The sequence below is a fragment of the Calliphora vicina genome, chromosome 3 (assembly GCF_958450345.1).
Source record: "Calliphora vicina chromosome 3, idCalVici1.1, whole genome shotgun sequence".
Lineage (NCBI taxonomy): Eukaryota > Metazoa > Arthropoda > Insecta > Diptera > Calliphoridae > Calliphora > Calliphora vicina.
The window spans coordinates 96,893,913-96,910,762 of record NC_088782.1 but is presented as its reverse complement, the minus strand read 5'-3'; the positions used below and the strand labels follow the sequence as shown (position 1 = coordinate 96,910,762).

General features: G+C 32.7%; 1 protein-coding gene across 3 annotated transcripts in view; it reads left to right on the top strand.

Annotated features, from left to right (window-relative positions):
• Positions 1-16,850, top strand: part of rols (rolling pebbles) — a 182,929-nt gene that overhangs the window by 51,748 nt on the left and 114,331 nt on the right. The gene's annotated exons all lie outside the window — the stretch shown is intronic.

Here is a 16,850-nt window from a genome sequence, read left to right as displayed (position 1 = left end):
AGAACAGATCTGAATTTCACCTAATATGCTTTATATGAAGACAATTATCCTCTTTAATGAGAGACCAAAAACATCCAACTTCAAGTCACTTCAAAGCTTTTGCCCCAACATTTCTTAAAGCAAATTGGTGGTATCTAAGACCCGCTGAATAGTCCCATATTAGTCCCATATTCCCAGTTCGCCTTTCCGGTCGAATGCAGTTTTAGGGATTTTCTCCTGGAAAGAGTAATAACTCGGTTGGTCTTCTGAAGTCCAGATACGCTACCTCATTGTCGTACGAATTCGGAATCCATAGCGTATCTCTGAATGCTAAAACAGGTTCTAATCCCATGAAAACGCATCGGTCTCCTATAAGCCAATCACTTTCCAACATGACCCTCATGAACAGCTATTGAACATAATGACAACCTATTCATTCAGAGATATAATGCACAATAGGTCCAGACTTCGAAAGAAGCCAATTTCCTCTTAATTGAGACACCAAAAACATCCAACGTCGCCATTGAGGACTTTTCGAGTTACTTCGCTCTGCATGACCCAAACATCTGATCGTGCATTTCGCAAAATCTCCAGAGTTTTGACCTTAAAATTCCCACATTGTTGGTATCTAAGACCACAATATCCGTTGAATAGTCCCACGATCGATCTCTCCGATCGCAATTGAGGACTTTTCAACTACTTCGCTCTGCATGACCCAAACACTACACATATCTGATTGTGCATCCCGCAATATCCTTTGAATAGTTCCGCGAGTATTCTCAGATCGCTCTTTCCGAGCGACTTTGCGATTTCCCCAGGAGAGAGTAATGAATTGTTTGGCCTGCCGGAGCCCAGATAACTATTCCGTTATCGTTCGTATTCTAAGCCTATGAATTTGCCATTCAACCCAACATGACATTCATGACCAAATTCGAAAGAAGCTAATTTCCACCTTAATAAGAGACCAAAAACATCCACCGTCGTCATTAAGAACTTTTCGATCTACTTCGATCTGCTGGACCCAAACACTGCAAATGCCTGAGCGTGCATTTCGCAAAATCTCCACTGTTTTGTCCAAAAACTTTCTAAAGCAAATTGGTGGTATCTAAGACCACAATATCAGTTGAATAGTCGCGTGAGTATTCGCAGATCGCTCTTTCCGAGATACGTTTGCGGTTTCCCCAGGACAGAATAATGAATCGTTTTGACTGCCTGAGCCCAGATAAGTTATTTCGTTATCGTTCGAATTCTGATCAATTTTAAAAGAATTTCTTACCCTAACGTATCCCATGGGATGCCAAAAATAGGTCCCGCTCCCAAGAAAGCCTATGAATTAGCCATTCAACCCAACATGGTCTTCATGAGCGAATTCGTTAAGAGATCTAATCGTGTCCAGTCTCACCATTGATCTATTTAGATTCTAAACTTCAGAACAATTTGTTTTTGATACATGAAAGCCTATGAATTAGCAATTCAAACCAACATTGTCTTCATGATCGAATTCGTTAATCGTGTCCAGTCTGCCCATTCAGGTTAGACTTCGAAATGTCTGTACAATCCCAAAATAGATAGCATATATAGTTCTTCTCATAGATCCCGAGAATTCACATGGGTCTAAACGATTTCGCCTGTGGCTGTATGGACAAAATGTATAAGGAAGCTATGTAAAGAATAGCATCGAAAGCATGAGTGGGGTTGGTCCTCATGTTCCCGGTAACAGATCACACAAAGTTCTTGAAGTCACATTCCAATTTATACAACCATTATAAAGGTACATTTGTGAGTATTGGTCTAATTACAGTAACAATATATTATTTTATCACCGCATGTTAAAACCGTCGAGAGTTACTACAGTCATTGACTGTTCTAATAGCTTTCTTGCAACATGTCTCCCAAAGATATTTTACCTCATTCAAGAACTCAAAATATAAGACATTTAAAGGCGGCCCGAGGAGTCTTGGAACTCTACGTCTGGCAAATGACACAAAAATAGTTTTGATCGTATTGATACTCAAACCCCTTTCCCCGCTCCAGTTGGTGGCTTTATTTCCGATATCGTTACATCTTCCAACTCAGTTACCGATATTACTAGGTCCTCAGAGCAACCACTTATACAGATGTCTAAGTTCATTAGTTTTTCCAAAAGTGCATAGTCAACCTCCTAGAAACCTTTTCAAATATTTCAACAACTGATATTGAATCTTCAACGATATTGCAATGTGTTTTGGATAGTTTAGAGAAATAGTTCCCGATAGCCGCATGTTTCTATATGATACTCATTATTTCAAAAGACGTCATCCTGTCGTAGTTAACTAGTCAGTTTATGGTTTACCATATTACAAGGAATATATGTTTTTTCAGTCACAGACGAAGAGTGCTATGAGATAAACTTTTAATGTTTTGCGTGACTTAAGCTGCGTTTATATTATCTAAGTTCTCATCTAAGTTAAACAACTGTGATGCGCTGAGAAAGTGGATGATAAATTCTTACGTCTATGCTTCACAGAATATCTTAATATTTATTGTTTAACATACTGGAACGCAACTACCTCATAAATCTCCCTAGCAAATTCTCAAACCCTGTTTGCTATTTGCAAACATTTCCCATATTAACATATGAGCTATTAAAAGTTTGCAAATGAGAATAGAGGAAACACTTACTATAAATTTCCACAAAATTAATGAGACCTTATAGAAAACTTTAATTAAATTCAATGTTACTCAAATTACAAAACGTATAAGAATTTAAAGTTATTACATACCTACACAAGTCATCATTATATTTCAAAAGTATATATTCATTTATTTGTAACATACTAAGAGTTTCTTCTTAACCAAGTTAATAGTTCTAAGAACTACTTGTAAACGCTACTAAATGTAAAATAGTTTCTGTTCCCCCAACAACAAAGTTATTACAGTTGACCATCATACTTAGTTTTAAAACAAAAAACATAGAAAGAAAAACGAACAAAATAATAATGTGCGTTTTTTAGAAAAAGAAAAATTAAAAAAAAGAACCTTTATTTCCACATAATTTTCTGAACATTAAGTTTAGACTGATCGTCATCGCCATCAACATCACAATCAGCAACATCGACAGCGTCATATCACTGTGTATATTTTGTATGCATACTTTATGTCTGCCTGAATTTATATATTCGAGTAGTTATGGTTATTTTACATTAAAGTATATAATTTTTGTTTATAGCATATTTTACGCTTACATTGTGTTTGCTGGCACGGCTGGCTACTTTTGCTGCTGCCTGCTTTTTACTGCTTTAAGCTCTATAAATAAAATGATAATGAAGGGTTCTTCTTCGCATATTTTCTGTTTCCACTTTGCTTTTTTCCTTCATTCTGTCTGCCACACTATTTTTCATTCACTCCACTCCACTCCACTCATTTACACAAACTTCAAACATTCGAAACAATGCAAAATATGCTAAACGGCTGGCTGGCTGGATATTTTTGTATCTATGAGTATTTTATTTAATGTTCTGTAATGCGCCTCATTTTAATGTTAAGTATTTCTATTTAATGCTACAAAAAACGTTGTTTACAAAAGCTATAGAAAATATTTATTATAATACTGCATATTGCAGTATTCTAATATTGCCTTAACTAGAGCATACATTTGTAAAAAAATAAGTTTTTAAATGCTTAAATTAGGGACATTTTACAATTTATTCTATTATGCTCGTTTAATGATTTATCTTTGTTCAATTCGTATAAAGATTTTGGGAGAAAAATGCATTCAGCAAGTTCTTGGTTTGATTGAGTAGTCTATGGTTTAAACTCAGTTTAAATAAATGATTTGTTGTTAACTTTTGATTAAAATTGTCAAGATCCAAGTTGTGATCTGTTTTTTTTTTAATATAAAAGGGGGCAGACTGGTTGGTATTGTGTAAATGTTGTAAATGTTCTTTTTGTTACAATTAAATTTGTTCAATTCGAATAAAGATTTCGGGAAAAAATTGCATTCAGCAAGTTATTGGTTTGATTGAGAAGTCTATGGTTTAAACTCAGTTTAAATCCATGATTTGTTGTTAACTCATGATTAAAATTGGCAGAAGTGGAAGTTGAGATCTGGGACCAATGGGACCCCATTCTCATACAATTTGTTGGGATAACTTAATTTAGATATCAATGCGTGTAAAAGATTTATGCTCGTTAAAGTATTTTTCGGAAGTGGACCTTAGTGGAAGGTATGGCTAATTATGTACCAATAATCATATTATTTAGTGTCCTGATTTATGTGTATAACGTAACTTATTTATTTTTTTGTTAAGAATTTGTGTGCTGAATTCCCAATTATTGATAAATTCACTGAAATTTATTGTTGAAGGATAAGCTAGTTCCTATGCGCATTTCACTGTTTGCTTAGGCCAGATCATCAGGAACTTATTTATGTTGAGTTTTATACAAATATTTGCACAAGATTCGTTAAAGTGACTTTTTGAAGTGGGCCTTATTGTGGATATATCGTCACAAAAATCGGTGGCATGATTAACATATGTATATACGAAACTGATCATGGCTTAATTTTGATAATATTAAGAGCGTTTAACTGAAGTAGCTACCATATGGGAAGGTTGATCGTTCCGTAAAACATTTGGAAGTTTGATATTTTCTTACATAACATTTGTTTGGAACTTTCAGATATTTATGGTCGCACAAATCCATCATATCACATTTATAAGTGACACATCTCTAAGACAGTCCAGATCATGAAAAAGAGCTCTACCAAGATGTAGTAATCTACGTTCTTGTAAGGCCGGGCAGTTACATAGAACGTGTTGTACTAATTCTTTCTTCTCCTCCTTATCTAAACAACTTCTACAATAGCTATTACGTGGGTAACGCATACGTTCCTTCTGATACCCATAAGAAGCCTAATCGAATTCCTACCAAGAGACAAAATAGTCCTGGTTCTATCCTTTGTCCGAGTGGACCAGAACATTCGGGATGTTCTACAAGTGATGATATTTGACCACCTGAGTTCCGTCTCTCTGAAAGTCCATTCATCTAGCAAATTCGATACGTCCACCAAGGGAGTATGAATATCCCTTTGCACAAGAATTGCATCTAGGGACGACCCTAGATACTTCATTTCCCCGGATGGCCTCATGCCCTGGAACCCATATCTACTCGATGTGATGTTGTGTTAGTTGTGCCAGTGAATGGATACAATTGACAAGACATTTCGACCTAATAACGTTGAAGTTAATAGCCTTGACTGATGCAAGGCTATCCTTCGGTGGTATAACATTGAAACGAAGACAAATATATAAATAAATAAAGGTTGTTGGCTTGAATAATGCTCAATCTCACCACCAGAGGCGCTGCAACATGCACTAATAACAAACATAACACGCAATAGCAGAGTTGTCAAATAATAGCTATTCACCTACTTTCCTTCTACACTATCGCCTTTCCAAAGAGAGTAACACAATTAATATATATGGTCAATTCACAAGGTCTCTTATCAGTCATATTTTCATAATGTCCTAATAACCGACTCTTAGGCATTCGGACATTATAACAATATGCCATGATAGGAGACCTTGTGAATTGACCAATAGTGTTAATTGCCTGAGTGTTACTTCTCTTTTAAAAAAGTAGATGTTAATAGTCGAGTTTTCAAGATTCAGTTCCCGGATTCTTCTCTCTGCTGTATCGATGACATAAATCTCTGCCTAAAAGACCATGCAGGTATCGGACAATCAAAAAGATATCAAAAGGTCCAGTTCATCGTAGAAAATTCCCGAGCCGTGCCCGTTTCTGTCTTAAAACCATTAGTGTCGCATGAGATCACTTCGTCCCTACGGACAGAATTCGCGGCCCTAAATGTTCTATCACAGTTCGGAGTAGGTATCATATAGTCCGTTTCTTGCCCCATGATTAGCCTGTCTATCTTTTGTAGGATGGAGCCGTTACCAATACGGTCATTCTTCAGTCCTCTCGACTCTTTGAGTTGTAGATCAGACTTAACAGAAATGCACTTGATATATGGATGTGTCAGAAGCTAAAAGGACTAAAATGCGTTTAAGTAAAGAATAGTAAATTGGAATAGTTTCGGCATAAAATCAAATAAGATTCTAACCCTATACCGATTTTCATATTTTTTAATGGAAAATATTTAAATAATAAAAGAACAAAACAATTTTCAAAGAGTTCACAAGTAATTAGATAGTAATATAAGAAAACTGAGAAATTTTCGAAAAGTGGAGTTAGGCCTTTTAGCTTCTGGAACATCCATATATATCCAGGGGGGTTATATTTAGCATTGTCTCTAGACTGACCTGAGGGTTGAAATTCATAGAGTCAGTAAAGACATGCTATTCTCTGTAACTTGTTTAGAATAGAAAGGTGAGTTTTAATGTCAACCGCTCTCCAACAAACAAGAGCCCCATAGGTCTTATGACCGCAGTGTACAATATATGGTTTAAGACCCCATCTCTTCCCAAAGGCTTTCTCATATCTTTTTAAATAAATTGAAAATTTTAAATTTAAATGATGTAAAATAATTTTGAATATTTATAAAACAAAAGCTTAATAAACTATACAAATAAACAAAATGTTTGCTTCATTAGACAGATAAAAATATTTTATTTTATTTAATGCACACACAAACTTACAGATAAATGGGTATGTATGATCGTTGGATCGTACATATTTTGTTTATTCACATCATTTGTTTTATAAAATGAATTTTGTCCATACAACTTAATAATGTTTATTATAATAATATTTTATTTAGACATTAACCCCCTTTGGGGTTCATTAAGCCAGACACCCAATGTGTATTATGTTTTTTTTTATACTATATTTTTTCAAAACATTAATGTGTATTTTGTGCATTTGTCCAGACGCCAATATGGCAGTCTGTCCATCATGCTTTATGTCTTCCAGTTAAGTTTGCATTCTTCAAGTGTATGGTGTTTTCTTTAGCTTGATGATATTTCAGTTTTAATAAAAAAATTAGCTAAATTTGAAAACATTAAAATATTTGTTGGAAACTGTAGTGACATTGGTTTCTTTTGAAAACAAAATGTTTTAAATATTTAATACAGAATAATTTAAGATTTGGCTTAGATAAATCTGAGGTTATGTGTAGATTTTCTAAATAAAGAAAATATGAAATCTTTGGTTCTTAAAACCCAAATAATCGCCCCTATTTTCTCTCTTATGTTAGTAATAATTGACCTTTAATGATTATTAGAGACCTATTATTACCCCATGTTCTCTCTTATGTTTATTTTTGTCGCCATCTCCCCTATTTAGTCAAGGTTTTACAAATCAATTAAACTTTAAACCATAGATTTTATAGTATTTTTAAAGTTTTTTTAAATATTTGTAAACATAATACCCTGCTGCATTTTGAAAGAGTATTAATATCGTATCAATTAAATGTCTGAAGCTCTAATAAAACTCAGACTTAATCGCCATAAAATTTCACTAATAAGCCATAAAAACTAAATTTGAATAAACAAATCAGTTGCCACATAAAAAACAAACGATTTGAGTATCTGTAACTCGTTTCCCAAAGAAAACCGCACAAGTAAATGTTAGGAAAATGTAATAAAAAAAACTTGAGTCGAATGAGTTTTCTATTTCTCTTGCAGCACGCGAAGTCATCAGCAAAAAGTTAACAAACTTAAGGCAATAGCCACCAACCAAACCAAGGTGAAGTTTTTTTTTTGTGGAAAATGTTGACCAATAAACTACAAATTTATTAACACTTCACAAATGGTTACAAGTAAAAAATTTCATTAAGGTCTTTAGCACCTTATGTTCGTTATGGTACAAGTATTAAGAACTGAAACAAAAACTAAATAAAAGGAAAAAGTAAAACTAATCTTTAACCTCACAATGGCTCTTTATATTTTCACGTTTTTAAAGAATCACCGAAACGTCATCAGCCATAAAAATGTTTTGTATTCTTGTATTCAAAGAAAATATGGGTCATTTGTAAATAATAAAATTAAATACAATAAAGAATGGAAAAAAGGTTTATGATTCGAAAACAAAAACATACAAAACTTAATGCTTGTCGTCTTATGTTGAGGTTTCTTTACATGAACAGGCCAACTAACAATATTTTCTGTTGAAAATGAAATGAATCATTTTGGTATCTTCTTTAACATAACATGATTCCACACATATTTTCATATTTTACATAAATACCGTAAAACATTGTTGTAAATTACAATTGTAAAATTATACTTTTGCTACATTTAATATAGTATCTGTGCCAAAACCAAGCAAGTGTAATTTGGCCCAAGTTAGCACAAGTGTAGCATGGCACTGTACAGTGGCTGGAGATATTAAATTTTCCCAAAAACGCATAAAAGACAAAACATGTACGTTGTACACATTTCAAATACATATATCAAAACGGTGGCAATTAAACCAACCAACCAGCCAGGATTTGTATAATAAAACCAGATATAAATCTTAAAGAAAGGTATCAAATTTACACCTCTTTTGCATGTTGTCCTCATATTTTAACAACAATTTTTTTTTATTTTATTTTTATTTTAACTACAACTGCATGTCTTCTTTATAGAGCTGCTTTAAACGTTGGTTGCCAGTTTTTTTATTATGTTTTCTTCGTAGTTTGCACTTTTGTAAATTTTTTTTCTTTGTTGGCTTCTTGAGGTCAGTGTTAAATGTACGTGGTTATTGTTACCACTAGAGCCGGTTTTTTTTTGGGGGTTAGGATTGCCAACTATTTAATTTAGTTTATAGAATATAACATTGTCCATTTGTATGCTTTGTCACTTAACGGTCTCAGTATTTGTGGAACCGATCAACGGTATGCAGACTAAAATTTTACTCAGATTAGCTTGGAAATTGAGCCATAATTATCACACCAAATAGATACACAGAGAAAACAGATTCGATTCTTTGGGGAATCCGAATTAGACTCCAATCAAATGATTCAGCTGAATTTTACCGACTGACTTTTTGTTGCTAAAACCGAAATATCATCTGTGCTCAACAGAATTTTTCGATTGACAACCATTTCGGTTGCCACAATGAATCGTTTTCTGTGTAGAGTATTAGATAGATAAATATCGGTGTTACATGAACGACGCAATTGTTGTGGTTACAAATTTGTTCAAATGGTACAGTTAGGTTAGGTTACGTGGGTTGTCCGCAAATTAGCGAGTTCACTCGGAGGCCCTGTGGCCCATTGTGGTACCCTTAGAAATATGAAGGAAGAATAGTTTCCCTCCCTAATTTCGTTGACTATGTGGTCCCCGTTAGGACTAACCGGTACTAAAACTGATCATATTTACTAGTAACACATCTCTGAGACAGTTCAGATCATGAAAAAGAGCGATAACAAGGTGTTGTAGTCATCGCTCTTGTAAGACTGGGCAGTCACATAAAAGGTGTTGTACCGATCCTCTTCATTTTCTCTTCTCCTCTTCATCCAAACAACATGGGTAACCCATACGTTTCGACATATGTCCAATCATACAGTGCCCAGTGATTATATACGTAAGAAGCCTAATCGAATTCCCACTAAGAGACAAAAGAGTCCTTGTCAAAGTGGGCCAGAGCATCCTAGATGTTCTACAAGTTCAAATGGTACAACTCGCTCAGGAATGCGAATACCTCTACCTCTACAGAAATGTAACAAGTTAGAAAGACAGATAGATCCAAATTAAACATAAAGTATCTAAATATCATGATTGAAACAAGATTAAGCCATTCGTGGAAGGTCGCAGGCTATCCAAGAGCAGAATAGGAACCATTAGCTCGTTGATTCGTTAGCTCGTTGAATTAGTCCAGGAGTTCATCATATTTTTGTGAGGTTTTTAATTATTATGGCATTCCTTACTGCAGGGATATTTGCTGAATTGTGTGGAAGGTTTTCTAAGTCATGAACAAACAATGTTTTTATAAATTGATATTTTGTCATATAAGACCATATTTCATCTTCAAGAAATGTCAGTGGAAAAAGTCTTGCATATCGCTGTCGGTACTATCGATGCAATAGTTGAACGAATATATATTTTGGATATACAGAGTGCTTTCTTATGAATATTTGAAATAGTAGAAGCCCTCAGTGACTTAGGGGTAGACAAAAGACCAACGAACTGTTGAATATGCTGAAGAGCAGGACTATTAATTCTAGTTTGGTCGTGCTGTTGACATTGTAATCCTTGTTAAACAAGGAACACGGCTAAAACCAGATTCGTACTTTTTACTATTCAGGAATTTTTGAGGGAAGCCAAATACCGAAAGGCACTATCTGCCTTTTTAACTTGTAAGAAACCTTTGGAAAAAGATGTGATCTCAAACTTTATATTGTTTACTGGATGTACGCAGTGGTCAAAAGTGCTGTTCAGAGTTAAAAAAACTGTTATTTGAAAGTGTTTATTTTCGAATCAAATTACAGAGTCCCATTCTGTGCAAGATACAGACACTAGCCTTTCTTACTATTACTGGCTACAGTTTTACTCCTCAAACCAGTCCAAATATGATGCTAGACACATCTAAAATTCAAAGAGTAAGGCGGACTGAAGACCAAGCTTATTGGTAACATCCCTCATCCTTATATGTCAAGCACCAACCTACAAAAAATTTACAAGCCAATTTTGGAACAGCTGGAACATTGTCTAGTATATTTGGGGTAGGAATACTGACTTTTCCGCAAACTCTGTCCTCCGGGGTGACACGATCTCAGTCTACGCTGGCGTTCAAAGACCGATGGCTCAGGATTTTCTGTGATGATCTTGACCTCTTTGGTTTCTCTCAGATTTCCCGATACCTATGGTATTTACGATACAATTACGATATATACGTGGTAAGTCTTGCATCAATCAAGACTCTAAACTCCTTCGTAATATGATCGAAATGTGTTCTCAATAACATTTATTACCTAGCTCAACTTAGCCGAAACCTGCTCGAGTTAATATGGGTTCAGAGCATCTGGGGTAAAAAATTAGTGAAGAATGCTCAAAAAACGGTACATTAATTGAACAAATTAACAATTCCAGAGCAGTGTTACTTATTGGGAAAAATTTTCCAGGAATTCCCGGGAATATGTATTTAGAAATTTCTGCATTTAAAGCATTATTTCATCACACATTCATTGCGCTTTGTTGTCAATCAAATGACTCGATTATATCTATAGATTTTTTCGATACAAGAAACTTAAAAGCATTTGTTTAACAATAATTTCGGTTACCACAACTAAAAAAATCTATGGATATAATCGAAACATTCGATTGGTAAGAAGACATAATAAAACTGTGCTGAAATAATACTGTTAAATACAGACATTTTTCCCGATTAGGAACCATATAACAGAGTTATTGCGGATCTGTGTGGTAATGCAGAGCATGACATGTTATAAAGGACATTAACTCTGGATATCTAAAAAGGTACGTTCACATTGTTGAAATATTTGACGAAAAAGGAGTAAACATGTATTGAAAACAGTGGTTACGTTTTTTCGTCAAATATTTGATCAATGTGAATGGTCCATAAGGGGCTTATCTGTGTTTTTTTGAAGGACTAAAATTGGATTTTGTTTATAGGTTCTGTAGAATGAATATTAAACTGAATTAAATAAACACCTAAGGATGTTTGATCAAATATTTTACAAAATCTTAATTATTCTTGCTTTTTTTAAAAACAAAAATCTTAATTTTTACCGTTTTTTTATATTTTCTTCCACAAATATTCCCAAGTTAGAGTTTTGTGGATTATTGTGGTCGCTCTCCTGGCTATTTTTCTAAAAATCACTATCTGTCATATAGTCTGCACTAAAATTGGCAACTCTAGCTGTTGCACACAGTTGTATTCGTTTATGATGTCAACAACAGCAAGAAATCGTATCAGTTTTATCTTTTGATGTGTCCACATTACATGCACTTATTATAAAATACCAAAACATTTCCAAACATACATACAGTATCTACCAAATGTACGAGCATTTATTTCAATTTTATAAGGCCCATAAAAAACGTTAAAACGGCCCATTGGTAATTTATGATATTCTTTATTTATTTGTTTTAAACTTTTTTTCGGTTTAGTGTACTTCAAAGTAATAATAAATAAAATTGAAAATTTCAATTTTAGTTTATTTAAAACAATAAACACTAATATAGCGCATTATGTATGAAAACATATTTTACCGCAACATAAAACCGAAAAGCGAGTGAAAGCTTAGAGTTTCAAACACTTCTATTTTTCAATACAACAAAAAAATTGTTTAACAACATTGGGTGTTTATTGTCATTTAAATGACAACAACAACGAAACATCTTTATGAATGAATTTCTAGGGTGTTTTGGAACAATAACACTTCTTTGTCTTCGAAATTGAAAGGGAATTGATGAAAAGTGTGTGTGCTTTTCTTAATGATTAGAAAAAAATAGTTGAACCGGATTGTATAAAACAGGAAGTTTGTAAAGTCTTTATCATAGTTTTAAGTACAACTATGTATATTGAAGAAAAAAGATTTGTTGATTTGATTTGTAGAAACTTTTGGTGGCGTTTAACACGTAATTAATTAAAATTTCATTGACTTTAAGCGGACGTTGCTCTTTTAGGGGTTTTCATAGCTTTAAAGAGGAAGTTTAGTGTTAATTTGTATTTTTTTTTGATTTAAAAGTTAGTGGGAAATTTCTCACAAATTAACATTTACAGTCAAATTGATTTTATCGATGTTTAATTGATAAATGACAGCCTTCAAATTAAAATCACATAACATAAAAGGGAAGGAGAGAGAAATGTCAATGAAAAAAATTAAACAAAATTACTCTCTTTTCACACATATCCCAATAAGCACCAAAATCCCAAAAATTCAAGCACGAACATTTTGTTGGAATTTGACAACAGACTTAGACTTACCTTTCTAGTTGTCATTTAAGTCACATAACTCCAACATAACAACCAAATTATACTTTAAAATAAATTTGTTTAAATATTTTTAGGTAAACAAAATTAAATTTTTTTTAATTATTTTTCAACATTTTTTTTTAAAAAAAGTTTTTTCCAAATTTTTTAAAATTTTTTTTTTTTGAAAAAAAATTTTTTGATGAAAAAAAAATTCGGGTTAAAAAATATTTTTTCCGATTTTGACCCATTGAAGGTCCAACTGACTATAGCATTATCTACATCGTTTCAATGGACTTTGAAATATGTATCATAGATATCCATATTGTCTATATTAATGACTTTGTAATCCAGATATATATGTAGATCAAAAATAGGTCAAAAATCGAGTTTGTCCCGGTTTTTTGCTCATATCTCCGTTATTTATGGACCGATTTTGCTGATTTTAAATAGCAAACTTCTCGAAAGCATGTCTGACAGATTGAAGTTTTGAAGATATCTGGGGTCTTCAGAAAATTGATTTCAACAGACAGACGGACATGGCTTAATCGACTCCGCTATCTATAAGGATACAGAATATACTTTATAGGGTCGGAAATGAAAAATGTAGAAATTACAAATGGAATGACAAACTTATATACATACTAGATGTCCCGCCAGACGTTGTCCTGCCTAAAATTTTATTTAAGGCTATTAACTTTTCTAAAAATAGCAGATATGCAATAATAAATGTTTACTTCGTATGAGAAGTACCACGCCCATTGTACCTATATCGGTCAATTGTGAATCTAAACCATCCATGGACCCACTCAAACATACACAAACAATTTCATCGAAATCGGCCCAGCCGTTAAGGAGAAGTTCTATTACTAACACACGTACAGAAGAATTATATAAAGATACCCTTCTCACGAAGGTGAAGGGTATAAAAACAAAATTAACGATTATATCAGAGGTGGAAAGATGTGGGGGTCTGGATAGAGAGACCAATTTAAATTTATTTTGTCGTAGAAAACATGGTTGGTCTCGTTGGCTCCCGATCAGTTCAATTGGACCGCAAGCATTATTCAAATGGATACACGCAGAGGTTCGTTCTCTGCCGAAAGCGCAAACGAATGGGTCAAAAGTGTTGATAACAAGAGTTGGGTAATCAGTTATCTGAACTCGTTCTGATATGTGGCAATGCCCCTTGCCACAGTCGTCGAAAACTCTCCAGCAGCAATTTTACGATTTAATGCCTATTCACCAATGCTTAACCCTATTGAAATAATTTGGTCCAATTTCCAATTTCGATTAGAATTTTCCCAATTTCATTTGGAATGTTCTCAATTTAAAATGGAAATTCTCAATTTCATTTGGAATTTTCTCAATATCATGTATAATGTTCTCAATTTCAATGAAAAATGTTGAAGTAGTTTTTGAATATACTCTTAAGACAATTTTGAAATAGTTTATCGACAATGTTCGTTCTTCTTAATCTTCAATAATCCTACAAAATCCAGAAAGTTTTTAATTTTATATTTGGCAATTAAATTCAATTATCTTTTTCATAAATCCCCTTTAACAAATTGTTTACTCTTTATTTAAATATTTTGCAGAATATTGATCTGTTTATACTTTATAAAGGAAATAATACAACAAAAAAAGTTTGCAAAAACCTGATTCATTTCAAAAACCTGTCTTAAATTTAGGTTAAACCTCCATTAACTTAAAAACGTCTTGTCTGCCAGCTTATCATTTGTAACTCTATTAAAGTCAATATTTCCTTTTAATGTCTGTAAAACATAAAAGCGTGCTGCTATTTTTTTTTATTTATTTCTTAATGTAGATAATTTTTCCATAATCCATTAAGGTGTTAATAATTTTTTCCATTTTACCTTATAAAGAAATCAAATAATTACTACTCTATACTGGTATCAATGACAACAATCATAAACAAATAAATAGTATCTCTAATGACTGTTTTACAATTTCAATTTGAGTTTATTGTCATCATTAAATTAACTTGGGAAAACTTCATACAACATTCCTTTTAAAAACAATTTTCATAAAATCAAATTGTTAAACGTGGCACAGCAGCTGTTTCTCTGTTTCAGTCTTTATAAAGTGACAACATTTCAACACGTTGATGCATTTCACATTTCCAGCCAAGTTTTAGGAAAAAATATTACATCTTAATTACATTTAAATGGCAATTTATAAAAATCCACAACATATAAAAACAATCTAACAAAATCTACCAAAACAAAATGATCATTAAGACAGACTGCTAAATAAAGGAATACAAAAATATTGTTTAAACCAAAAAAAAATGAGTAAAAATTCATGAATGAATGAACGAATAGTTAGTTGGTCAGTCTGTTAGTTAAATGCCCAAACTAAGCGTAGTTGCCAACCATCCAACTAACCAACCAACCAACCACACGGATCACAACTGTCAAATAATTCAAAATGTCTGACTAACAAATCGTTTAATTTATTAACTTCAACGGTTTCGTGTCGCTAAACCAAAAAGGAGAAAAATTACTATTTTATGAAAATGTTAAATAAACAACTATCAAGTTTGTTTTTTTTTCTTCCATTTAATGGTGAAAAATTGGTAAAAATAAGAAATAATTTCAAAAAGAAAATAAAGATTTATCCATGTAAATGTGTAATTTAATTGATGTTGAACATTAGCATGTTGATACAGGTGACTATAAATTATCTTAAAAAAATGTTGTAGTTGAAAACGCAAAATTATGTTGAGGAATTTTAATTTACTTATGTATTTATATGAACTATAAAGTGATTTCAATTTGCTTTTTTCTCATTTTATAAAATTGATTTATAAGATAAATGTTGGTATAAAATAATTAACCTGACTAGGAGTTTTGGTTGTGCGAACCAAACATGCAAGCAAGTAGCTTGGCTAACGGTAGTTTTTCGGTGAGGTGTAATTGATTTCTTAATTCACCTCTTTGACTAGACAGCAAATAACGAGATAAACAATATTACTACAGCATTAAATGTAAAGTTATTAAGTTTTGGTTAAAACATCAATGTGTTTGATACATGATTATCATATGGGAAAAGTTATCCTAACTCCTGAAGTGTATCACTAAATACTCTGAAATCGTAATGAGACTTTGATTATTTTGGACTACCAGTAAATAATTGAAAACAAATCATTGATTTTGTGATTTTACATATAATCACAGATGACATCTTTCAATAATTTGTTTCACTACTTGGTCACTTCATAAATATACTGACTTGTCCTCCATTCAGTGATTTCGAGCTACATCTATAGGTTTTCTCCATCCTTCTCGACATCTTTGTCTTCTTCGATTTTATCGTAGGTTCTTCCAAGGCTATGGAATATGCAGTCAATTTCATGCAATGAGGACCTTTGGTATGTGGATTTAGAATGACATTTTCTTCTCCTATATTGTGGGTTGAAAACAAAGTCGTTCCAACGTATCCAACGAAACTTTCTTCCTCGAATTTGCAAGCTAATATTTCCAATAATCATTCTGACACAAATTTTCCACTGGTATATAATAAATTTTTGATTTTTAAACAACTTCTTAATTTTCCAGAGTAAATGTAATAGAATTGAGGAGCCGCAGAACAAAATGTACTTTGAAATATTCTAGAAAAATCAATTACCCAAAATTTTGAAATTTTCAAAAAAGTACCTTTTGTTCTGCGGTTCCTCAATTGTTTTGCTTTTAAGGCGGTATTAAAATCTTAACTTGCTGAAAGGATCGAGAACACAAGAATGAAGTTTTATAAATTGTATCCATTCCAAAAAAGTTTCTTTAATTTTGGATTTTAATTAAATCTAGGTTGTATACTGATAATTTTTATTCATAACTTGCTTTATTCAAAATTAATTAGTAAAGGGATTTTATCCTCCTTTAACGCTGTCAACCATTAATTTTTTGGTAAAAGTCTAAACCAGACAAGAGTATTTCAGATATGAGATATAAAAATTATTACGATTTAACCTTATTTTCCATGTACCA